This window comes from Musca vetustissima, unplaced genomic scaffold, assembly GCF_032173495.1.
Source record: "Musca vetustissima isolate MV318-11 ecotype Yass unplaced genomic scaffold, APGP_CSIRO_Mvet_v1 utg116442, whole genome shotgun sequence".
NCBI classification, from domain to species: Eukaryota; Metazoa; Arthropoda; class Insecta; order Diptera; family Muscidae; genus Musca; species Musca vetustissima.
In genome coordinates, this window is record NW_026875132.1 from 39,763 (window position 1) to 51,455 (window position 11,693).

The 11,693-nt window shown below is 33.6% G+C and overlaps 2 non-coding genes across 2 annotated transcripts; both read right to left on the minus strand.

Moving 5' to 3' along the window:
- Positions 1-2,374: 2,374 nt before the first annotated feature.
- Positions 2,375-2,456, minus strand: Trnas-cga (transfer RNA serine (anticodon CGA)). Its single transcript has one exon. It is a non-coding gene; the product is annotated as a tRNA-Ser (tRNA).
- A 1,195-nt stretch (positions 2,457-3,651) lies between these two features.
- On the minus strand, positions 3,652-3,733 carry Trnas-cga (transfer RNA serine (anticodon CGA)). The gene has a single exon. It is a non-coding gene; the product is annotated as a tRNA-Ser (tRNA).
- Positions 3,734-11,693: the final 7,960 nt, after the last annotated feature.

Genomic DNA, 11,693 nt, shown 5'->3' on the forward strand with positions numbered 1-11,693 from the left:
AAACCTTTAAAATTCTGAGTAATGGGGCGAACCACTATATGGGGACTACCTAAAAACTAGGGCATATATTTATAATTTTGCGTAGGGAGATTTTCTACTCAATGAGAACAAAAAATATAAAATCAAAATTCGGCAAATGCCTTCAAAATGCCGAAAATTGGTCGGTACCGTAATATGGAAGCTATACTCAATATTGACAATTTTTAGTAGATAAAACGCAAATACTAAATTACACCCAATGAGAACAAAAAACGCGCAGCAAAATAACGAGTATTGTTGGGTACCGTTATATATACTCCCAAAATTATATTTTTTTGGTAAGGAGATTTTAGTTCAATAAGAATGTCAAATAAAAAAGAATTCAGACGTTCAATTTTTTGTTAGCAATCGATAGAATAACCACGTCGTTAAACCCTTTATGGCACAATGTTGCCCACAGACGACAAAATGTTTTAGAGCTTATATTTTTTATACAGCTGGTAGATATGAATTCTTTGCATTTCCTATGTCAAGACCTGATTATGGATGACACATATCACAAGAAAAATCTAAAAAATATGGAGAAGAGAGCAAAAAGTGTACAGTACTATTTTGTGTATACAGTCCAAATTATTTAAATCGCTTCATATTCGAAATGTACGATTTCTGCCATCAGAATTATTTTTGATTCTTGTAAAACGGAATATAGAGAATAATTTAAAATTATTTTTTCGTCGATTTTGCATTTGGTTTTCTTGATATTGGTCTTTTATTTTTCAGAAAGAATGTACTGTATTTCCCGAATGCAAGGCTGTAGCGATTTCAAATTTTGTCCATATCCTATCTAGGATAGTTGCATTAAACCTGTGAACAGAAAATTGTTCTATGATTACGGAAAAAAATCGGGTTCAAAGGGTTAGTGACTTCTTCATGGCATGGAGTCGATTAAATTATCAACTATGTCGTTTGGTATGTTATCCCTCTAATCATTCATGGCGATCCAATTTTGCGTTATACAATTTCCCAAAAGTTTAATTATGTGTTTTTGTTCAGGTACATGCCAATCAAGCACACACATTTTTTATATGATGTCCATTGTTTTACGAACTTAGACGCGTGCTTAGGGTCATTGTCTTTTTGATACACCCATGAAAGAGGCATTGCGTATGACGACATTGCGTCAGATAAAATATTTTGGTAATGAATAGGATCAATTCCTTCCCCGGAAAACACCGCTATACCATATTGTTGCCTCCACCATATATTGGGTTGAGGCTTTCGCCTTTTGCCCTCACACCAGGCACCTGAATTCGAACTGTCCAATTTAAATTGAATTCAACAGAAAAGAGAAGACATTCCTACTTTCGCAACATACCATTGGAAATATATTATTTATTTACTTTTTTTTTTTGCAAACTGAGCTAACCAATTTTTCTTTGAAATTAATGGTTTATTATGGTTCTGTATGCTCGAAGTCAGAATTCTACGGCCCTACCCCTTATCGTTTGTGAGGATATATCCAGTTGAAGTGATTTTGTTTATATCTTTGGACGTTATATGAAGGAATTTTTGTATATTTATTAATTTTATTTTCCGATCGTACGTTTTCTACAGTTCTTTCTTCCTCCACTATGTTCTGTCTTGGCGTTTCCGCTTAAGCACAAGAATGTATATTAATTAGTTGCAAATGTTTTAAGCAGGCCCAAAACACGTTTTTCATATTCTTGGGAAAAAAGCAACAACATATTGAAATATATATTTTTATTCCAAGAATAATTTAGAAGAATGGCTTATTAAAGATTGTTTTTATACGTAAGTAAAAATTATAAAATCATCTAAATCTTAGTTTCGCCTTATTTTATTGCATTGCAATTCTAGTTGCAAATTTTCGCCCACTGAGTAAAACTGATAATTTTTGGAAGGTACAGCGGATTTGGTTGAAACACGATATAGATCATAAACCCATTAATAACCTGAAATACCAATTCACAATTCCAACCATCCTAGGGGTAGTAGCAATGAATGAGCAACATTTCAAAGCTCTATTTTAAATATAATAAACTCTATCGTGATTTCAACAGACGGACATGATATAAAATTGTATTCTGATGAAGAATATAAACACATATATTTCATTTTTTCCATTCGAAAAGCCACTCCGGAACAATTCAAACAAAGTTTCATATGCAACCAAAATGTTCGATTTTTCCAACAAGACGGGGTTTCTCTAAATGTTCATTCGGAAAAATGCAAATACATACAAACAACCGTAAGAAAATTGAAGTGAAATTGGTTCACACCATTTTTCATACTATTGTTTAAATAAAATAAAAATAATAAAAAATATGTCCATCGATCCCCTGGAAGCGGGGTCTCTGAAACACTTTCGATTTTACGCAGCCGGTAGGATTCGAACCTACGCTCCCAGAGGGAATCTGATTTCGAGTCAGACGCCTTAACCACTCGGCCACGACTGCCTGTGGATGGCGCATGACAAAGACGGTATAACAGTACATTGGATGTTGTTAACATTGAATGTTAACAGTAACTAAATGTTATGTTATTGTAATCGGCAATTGTATTCTATGTTAAACTCAATACCTTAGTAATATATTGCTTATGTTAAAATAAGTATTCAGCATTTAGATTTGGGTCTTATCAATTAACAGTTGATGGAGGAATGTTGTTGAGGACGATAAGAAGCCAAACAACAAATATTGATAATGAATTTTACGTTTTAAATTATTGTTTTGGTTTTAACATTATATTACGATGCAAAATTTATAATGTGTATTTCAAAGTCTATTTTTAGGCGCCACAATTTTTATCATTGAATACAACGTGGAAATGGTGACGTAATAGATATTGAACATATTTTATTGGAAAATCAATACCCTCTTAAAAACTGGCACACTTAAAAATTTTTATACTTTTATTGCAGTTTGATCACTTAGATTGAATTAGTATTTTTTTAAATTTTCTGCAAGCGTATTGTTATTATATAATTTCACAGTTAATCCTATATACAATCGAGTACGCTTACAAAGAACACCGGTTATAACAAACTTTCTTATAGCGAACACATTTCCTGGTCCTGAAGTTTTTATGCAAATTGTATCATACAAATCTTTACTGTTATAGCGAACTTTTTTATAACGAACCGTTTATTCGGTCCAATTTTTCAGTTTTCATTTATTTTGGTTCAGTTACAACGAACATGCTATAAATATTCAAAATACTTAACGATGACAAAGTTAATTTATAATAACTCTGGCAACCTTCACAAGAAAATTCAGGTTTATCAAAGAAAAGACAAGCAGCTTAGGTATTGTCAAAAGGGAATCAAAACTACCGATTTCGGAACTGAATATATATATATATATATATATATATTTTTTTTTAAATTCTAGGTTTTCTATTACCTTGAATATAACGAACTTCTTCTCTAACGAACTAATTTGTTCGCTTCCTACTAGTTCGCTATAACCGTACCTTATTGTATTTGTAATTCATTCATATTCTTAATTGTATACATTTAACACAGTTGGTATTTTGCAGCAATTTAGTATCTAAATTCTTCAATTTATTTTTTAAGTACGTAAAATATTCCGTAATCAATTTTATTTATACACGAAAAAATTAATCGGTCTTTAACGAACATATTACTAGTTACGCAGCCGGTAGGATTCGAACCTACGCTCCCAGAGGGAATCTGATTTCGAGTCAGACGCCTTAACCACTCGGCCACGACTGCTACTTGGGAGGTGGGGTAACGAATGTGTCCTTTTACATTCGAATGCAAGGATAATTACATTGTATTCGAAACTAATGCAACAGACGAATGTTATTACAACTGCAAAAAAATTATGTATTTTTTTTTAATACAGAAAAATATTCAGCTAAGACGATTTTTGCCTAAAAGTGAATTTCATGTGTAAATGTGGTATTTGTCTACCTACTATTAGTTTGTATTCGTCATTTTTGTAATCTAACATTTAAAGTTAGTGATAACATGTGGTTCTTATTTTTTAATTTTTGAAATTTTTACCCGACTATTAACATTTTGCAACAATGATGGTAAGTATCAACGAATTAACGACCGTACAGTTCTAGAAACATGCATCATGTTATACCCTCGATACAAAATTCCCTTAATCAGTCTCGACTTTCACATTGGGGTGACATTGTCAATAGGTGGTTTGTGCTCTTAAAAAATTATACTAAGGATGGAAACCTGGGCTAGGAATTTAAATGAAATTTTATTGGTATTATAACATTAATTTCAGTACAATTTTGATAATTTTGTGGGGGAGATACCAGAAGTAGTGGACTCTTATCTCAAACAATTTGGTCCAAAGAAAGATGGGTTCTAAAAATACATTTCGATGAGGCACCGTTATGTCGTAGCAAAGCATTTGCTATAATGCCGAGGGTATTATAAATATTCTCAGATCGATAAAGAAAATATTTTTCTAAGGACTATTATTTTTACGGATTAAACAAATTCGCAGATCGATAATAGGCTTTGAATTTCAAAAAAAAATTGTTCAAGGTTATTATAGACATGGAATTTTTAAAAATATTTTTTGTAAGGCCTATTACAGGCGTGGATTCTATAAAATATTTTTTATGATATTTTTTCAAAGGATAAATGCTTTAGGGTCGTACCTAAATTCATGCGTATGCGTACGAATTTATTCACCTCAAAAGTTTATTAAATGTATTACAATGAATATTACTCAAATACGCATTGCGTATAAAAATATAAAGTTGAAATTTTTCAACATTGACAATGCGTACTTTGAAATTTTTCGCCATTTTCAATTGGCACAGATGCAAATAAAGTCCTTGCGCATTTAGGTAATACGGACGTCTAACAAACCCTATAAAGGTGAGAAGATGAGTATTTTTGTACGGAGCGCAATAAATTAGGTACGACCCCTAAAAATATTCTTATAGGGGTAATAAAAGGCGTACTTTCTGAAACTACTATTTTTTTCAATGTCTATTGTAGGCGTAAATCCTTTAAAATATTTTTCTAAAACCTATTGGCAAGGATTTTTTAAAAAACATGTTTATGGCCGATAATAGGCGTAGATTAAAAAAATCTAAGCTGATAGCACCAAGGTTAAGGCTGATAATACCAAGCCGTCCGGCTGTCCATATTAAATTGTAAACAAAGTACAGGTCGCATTTAAGGGAACCCCACCCATTCTCGATTTAAATTTTTCAAGATTTTCAATGGGCTTGTTAATATTTGTAACTTTGCACATATATATTTGAAGATTTAAAAGAGAAGAAAAATAATTTACAAAAAATGTTTGTTATTGTTTTGTTGTTGTTTTTTGTAATTAAGGAAAAGCCCTTATTTTTGATGGCGGGCATGATAACTCCTCACTGGAACAACGGAATCCGAAAATTCCAACGGTGTTAGAAAGAGTACATGCCTGGCTCTCGTATGAACTAGGATTATTGACTTCGCTCTAAAATTAATAAAATGGCGGACCTTTGAAAAAATATTTTTGGAAAAGTTAAAAAATAAGGACGATCTTCGCCGATTGGCTTTATCCTAGTTCATACGATAGCTATACACTTACAGAGAAACGTGTAGAAATTTGGAATCGATTGGGTTATTAGTTTTTGAGTTATCGTGCCCGCCATTCGCAAAAGAGAAAAACGCGTTTAAAGTTTGAGAACCCCTTTAGTCGTCACTTGATGCTGACACAATAAATCGGCTATATTGTCAAGAGTTCTTGAGATTTTTACTTGCAATTTTGTAGGGACATTCTTGAACTAGTGTAGATTCGAATTAAATAAAAAAAAATTGACCCCGATAATGGGACCCCCATTAGACCCGAATTGTGTAGATTCGAATTAAATAAAAAAAATTTGACCCCGAGAATGGGACCCCCATTAGACCCGAATTGGATGAAATTAGGTCACTTATTTGGCTCAAGAACGAACCCTATTGAAATTGAGAAAAATCGGTATATATAAAAATATGGTATATTTTCGTATTGATATTCGGTCCATATTCAGATATAGCTCCCACATATATTTTCGTCCGATTTAATGTAAATGGTGACCCAAGGTTCTTACATATCTTTCGATTTGAACGGAATTTGGTACAGCGTACTGAATTTGTTCTAGAATGATGTGTGTAAAGTTTCCTGAAAATCGGTCCAGGTATAGATATAGCTCACATATATATTTTCGCACATATATATATATATATATACTTTAAATTGATTTACATAATTTTGTCTCATTGTAAGAAGCAACCTATTATCTGGCCAAATGAAAAATTTAGTATAGGTTGCAGAATGACATGTTTATGGATCTATGTTCGTGTTAATGGTCCTTCAACGTCTATTTTGAATATATCCAAAAAGGTGGAAGGTATCATATAAGGGTACGGCCCCGTCCGACTTTACGACTTTCTTTACTGGGTTTCAAATGCCTACAATGGGCGTGGATCTTTTAACAATAGTTTTCTAAGGCTTACAATATTTTTCTAATGTGGATACTAGACGTGGGTTTTTTAATATTTTTCTAAGGCCGATAACAGGCGTCGGTTTTTTTTAATATTTTTCTAAGATTGATTATTACGTGGATTTTTTAATATATATATACGGATTATTATAGGCAAGAATGTTTTAAAACATATTTTTAAATGTTTCTAAAGCCGATAATATACATGGCTTTTTTAATATTATTCTATGACCTATTACAGACGTCGATTTAATAATAAGCATTTTTCTAATGTGTATTTAATATTCAGCTCTTATGTTTTTTTGATCACTTATGCTCTAAATTAAATAAAAGAAAAAACACTGCGAGCATCCCCACAAATTGTGGCCCACAATACACACTAAGTGTAACGATCCAATGAGCAGATATTTTTGAATACTCTTTTATTCTCTTACCTTCTCACATTTGTTGGGAGACATATTCCGAGAATTTACGCGCCAATTGTTTACATTGCACGCACTGAAACTCCAATAGATTTGTATTGGTTAGAAAGAGATAGAACATTTCATTGACACTTGTTTCATTGCATATTTTGTGCATTCTGTTTGCAGATTTCTATTTTTATTTTGTATTTCTTTTACGTTTTTAACAAATAAAAAACTACACAACACTTTAGTATTAATATTCACTGATATGTATATTATTTATAAAGAATATTTACTTTAAAATAATTTATTAAACACAAGTTCCACGACCATCACTATTAACAATACACTCGCGACAAGATTCAAAGGACAACTAACAATGGAGTGGAGACGCGAACATACAGAAACCTAATTAGAAAAGAGAATGGGGAAAATGGGAGTAAACGGGAGAGTAAATGGGCAAATATCAATGAGAAATAATTTGTATTGGTTAGAATGTGATGTAATTGTCCATTCATGATATTCAATGTGTATTCTTTAAAAAGTGCAAAATAGAAGATGAAAACAAAATTAAAAAAAAAAAAAATTATATTATGAATGGGCCGTGAAAAATATTATTTAATAATACACACACCTATAAAGGGCCCTCAAAATACTTTTAAAAAATCCACGCCTGCTATAGGCTTTAACATTTTTTTTAAATCCACCGTCTTTAAGTCCTAAAAAATTTTTTTTTTAAATTTACGCCTACTAATAGGCTACGAACGTATTGAAATATATGCCTCCGATAGGCCTTAGAAAAATATTATTTAAAAAATTAACGCCTATAATAGAACTTAGAAAATATTCTTTTATAAAATCCACGTCCATATCAGGCATGCAAAAATAAAAGGCCTTAGAAATCTATTTTTTTTTTTAAATCCACGCCTATAGTGGTAATTTTTTTCAATTTTCAATTTCAATATTTTATGTCTAAATCCGCGCTTAGGAATGTACATTGGAAAGAAAGAACTATTTAATAAATCTAACTGAAAATATTCGGGAGAAAAAGGGAGAGAGGAGAAACGTGTTTTCAGAAAAAAATAAGAAAGAGCAAGAAAAACGTGAGCGTGAGCAAATCGAGATGTACAGGAGCCAGAATGAAGTCCGAAAATTTTACTAACGCGTAGAACACCAAACCGAAGGTTTTGGTGCAGGCACATCCTCCTGTAGAGATGAAGAAGGGAACCTGGTGACAGAAACAGACAGCGTGTTGAGGATCTGGAAGGAGCATTTTGAAAAGCTTCTGGTAAAGAATAGTTGCGGTGAAGAAGATATACCAGAACCAATAAAATATTTGGGAGAAAAGGAGAGAGGAGAACGTGTTTTCAGAAAAAGACGAAAAAACAAGAAAAACGTGAGCGTGAGCAAATCGAGATGTACAGGAGTCAGAATGAAGTCCGGAAATTTTACCAACGAGTATAACACCAAACCGAAGGCTTTGGTGCAGGCATATCCTCCTGTAGAGATGAAGAAGGGAACCTGGTGACAGATACAGACAGCGTGTTGAGGAGGAGCATTTTGAAAAGCTTGTAGTATCAAATAGTGGCGGTGAAGAAGATATCCCAGAACCAATAAGAGATGACGGTATAAAATGTATACCACCTAGCCAAGATGAGGTCAGAATAGCTATTAATCGGCTGAAGAACAATAAAGCAGCAGGTACCGATGGGTTATCAGCGGAACTATTCAAGACTGGTGGTCAGATGCTGGCCAGGAGCATGCACAACTATAGAGTAATAAGTCTCCTTCCTATTGCATATAAAGTGCTATCCAGTGTTCTGTGTGAACGACTGAAGCCAATGGTCAATGACATTATTGGACCATACCAATGCGGCTTCATACCTGACCACCATTGGCCAGATTTTCACTCTGCGCTAAATCCTGGAAAAGACCCACGAAAAACACATCGACACATACCACCTATTCGTCGACTATAAAGTCGCATTCGACAGTCCTATACGTTCAGAGGTGTTTAAAGCCATGTTTAAGTTTGGCATTCCGGCAAAATTAATACGGCTATGCAGGATAACTTTAAGTGGCACAAGGTCAGCAGTTGAAGTTGGAACGAAGCCCTTCAATACCGAACGAGAATTCAGACATAGTGACAGTTTGTGGTGTGATCTTTTTAACATCCTGCTGGAAAAGGTCATACGAGACGCAAAGATGAACAGAAATGGCATTCTGTACACCAAACAACACATGTTACTCGCCTAAGCCGATGACATCGATATAATCGATCGAACATTGAGAGCGGTAACATCCACTTTTAAACAAATTGAGAAAGAGTCTGCCAAAGTGGGTCTCGCAGTAAACGACGAGAAGACCAAGCTGATGGTATCAACGTGCAACACGTCCAGTAGACTCGGACCAACTGTGGAACTTGAGAACTACAGCTTCGAGGTAGTTAAAGATTTTATATACCTTGGTACCGAATGACATCAGTATTGAAATTCGGAATGACATCAGTTTTGAAATTCGGAGAAGGGTTGTGATGGTCTACAGATGCTACTATGGTCTAAGTAAGCCGTTAAGAAACAAGGCCACCTGCCGCCAGACCAAACTCACACTTTACAAGACGCTGATATTAACCGTGCTGTTATATGGATCTGAAGCATGGGTACTGGCGCAAGCAGATGAGGCAGCTCTTAAGGAGTTTGAAAGAAAATTTCTCCGAAAGATCTACGGGGCTATCTGCGTCGGCGGTGAATATAGGCATCAAATGAATTTATACGCAGACTTCGACATAGTCAGTCGTATTGAGCTGCAGCGACTACGGTGGCTAGGCTATGTTGTGCGAATGAATGAGAATGCCCCAGGCATCAAAAGGCATATAAAAGCGAGCATACTGATGGCCACGAATTAGATGGAAATACCAACTAGAAAACAACATCTTGGAACGTGGTCTTTCAAATTTTAGGAGATGCGCACAAGACTGAGAATATGCATAGAATCACTTTCTGAGTCGATTTACGCATATCCGTCCGTCTGTCCGTCCGTCCGTCTATTTATGATCAGATTTGGATGAAATTTGGCATAGGTCACTTATTTGGCCCAAGGACGAACCCTATTAAAATTGGGATAAATCGGTTCAGATTTAGATATAGCTACCATATATATTTTCGTCCGATTTAATGTAAATGGTGCACCAAAGTCCCTATATATCTTTCGATTTCACGAAATTTGGCACAGCGTAATGAAATTTGGTACAGCCTAATCATTTAGGTCTAGAATGATGTGTATTATGTTTCCTGAAAATCAGTTCAGAGTTAGATATAGGTCCCATATATATTTTCGTCCGATTTAATGTAAATGGTCCACCAATGTCTGTATATATCTTTCGATTTGCACGAAATTTGGCACAGCGTAATGTATTAGGTATAGAATGATGTGTATTAAGTTTCCAGAAAATCGGTTCAGATTTAGTTATAGCTCCCGTATATATTTTCGTCCGATTTAATGTAAATGGTGCACCAAAGTCCCTTAAAATCTTTCGATTTGAACGATTTTTGGCACAGCGTAACGAATTAGATCTAGAATGATGTGTGTTAAGTTTCGCGAAAATCGTTTCAGATTTAGATATAGCTCCCATGTATATTTTCGTCCGATTTAATGTAAATGGTGCACCAAAGTCTCTATATATCTTTCGATTTCACGAAATTTGGCACAGCGTAATGAATTAAGTCTAGAATGATGTTTGTTAAGTTTGCTGAAAATCGGTTCAGATTTAGATATAGCTCCCGTATATATTTTCGTCCGATTTAATGTAAATGGTCGACCAAAGTCCACATATATCTTTTTATTTGCACGAAATTTGGCATAACGTACTGAGTTGACCCTAGACATCACTGCCTGCTATGTTTCATGAAAATCGGTCCAGATTTAGATATAACTCCTATATATATTTTCGTCCGATTTAATGTAAATGGTACACCAAAGTCCCTATATATATTTCGATTTGCACTAAATTTGACACAGCGTAATGAGTTAGGTCTAGAATGATGTGTGTTAAGTTTCGTGAAAATCGGTTCAGATTGAGATATAGCTCCCATATATATTTTCGTCCGATTTAAGTTAAATATTGTACCACAGTCCCTTTATATCTTTCGGTTACAGCATTTGGTACAGCGTAATGAATTGCAGAATGACATGTTGATGAATCCAATTTCATTTTACTGGTCCTTTAAAAACGCGACGTCTGTTAGGATTCATCTGTTGAATATACCCAAAGTAAAGTCCGTCCGACTTTACTACTTTCCTTACTGGTTTAATGCTCGGCTTATGGAACAACCGTTCTGTATTTTGAACTATTTTTTTTTTTATTTCTTAAATTTATTGTTTTTACATAACAGAAGTGAATTTAATAAGTTCTTATCTAAAAAAAATAAATGTAAACAATAATCAAAGATACTAAATATATTCGGGTCATAATATATGGGACTGGATAACGATTAGAAAAATTTAACAATTTTTTTACAAAACAAAACAAAAGCAAACCTGTTTCTTTTAAAACAGCGGATCGTACTTATTATCTAAATATTAAAATTATTTTTTTGTCTTTATAATTAAAAATAAACATTAACATTGTTTTATTCTAATCACATTGTGTAATAAAAAGCACAGCAATACCCCGAATATTTTGTTTTGTATATAAACAATGCTTATATCTCTCACTTTTATATTTGTTACTTTTATTGGACTTTTGGAATTTATTTCGTTAGATTATTAACAATTTTTTCTTAAACTAAAAATACTCTAAGGATTAAAATTTATTTCCGA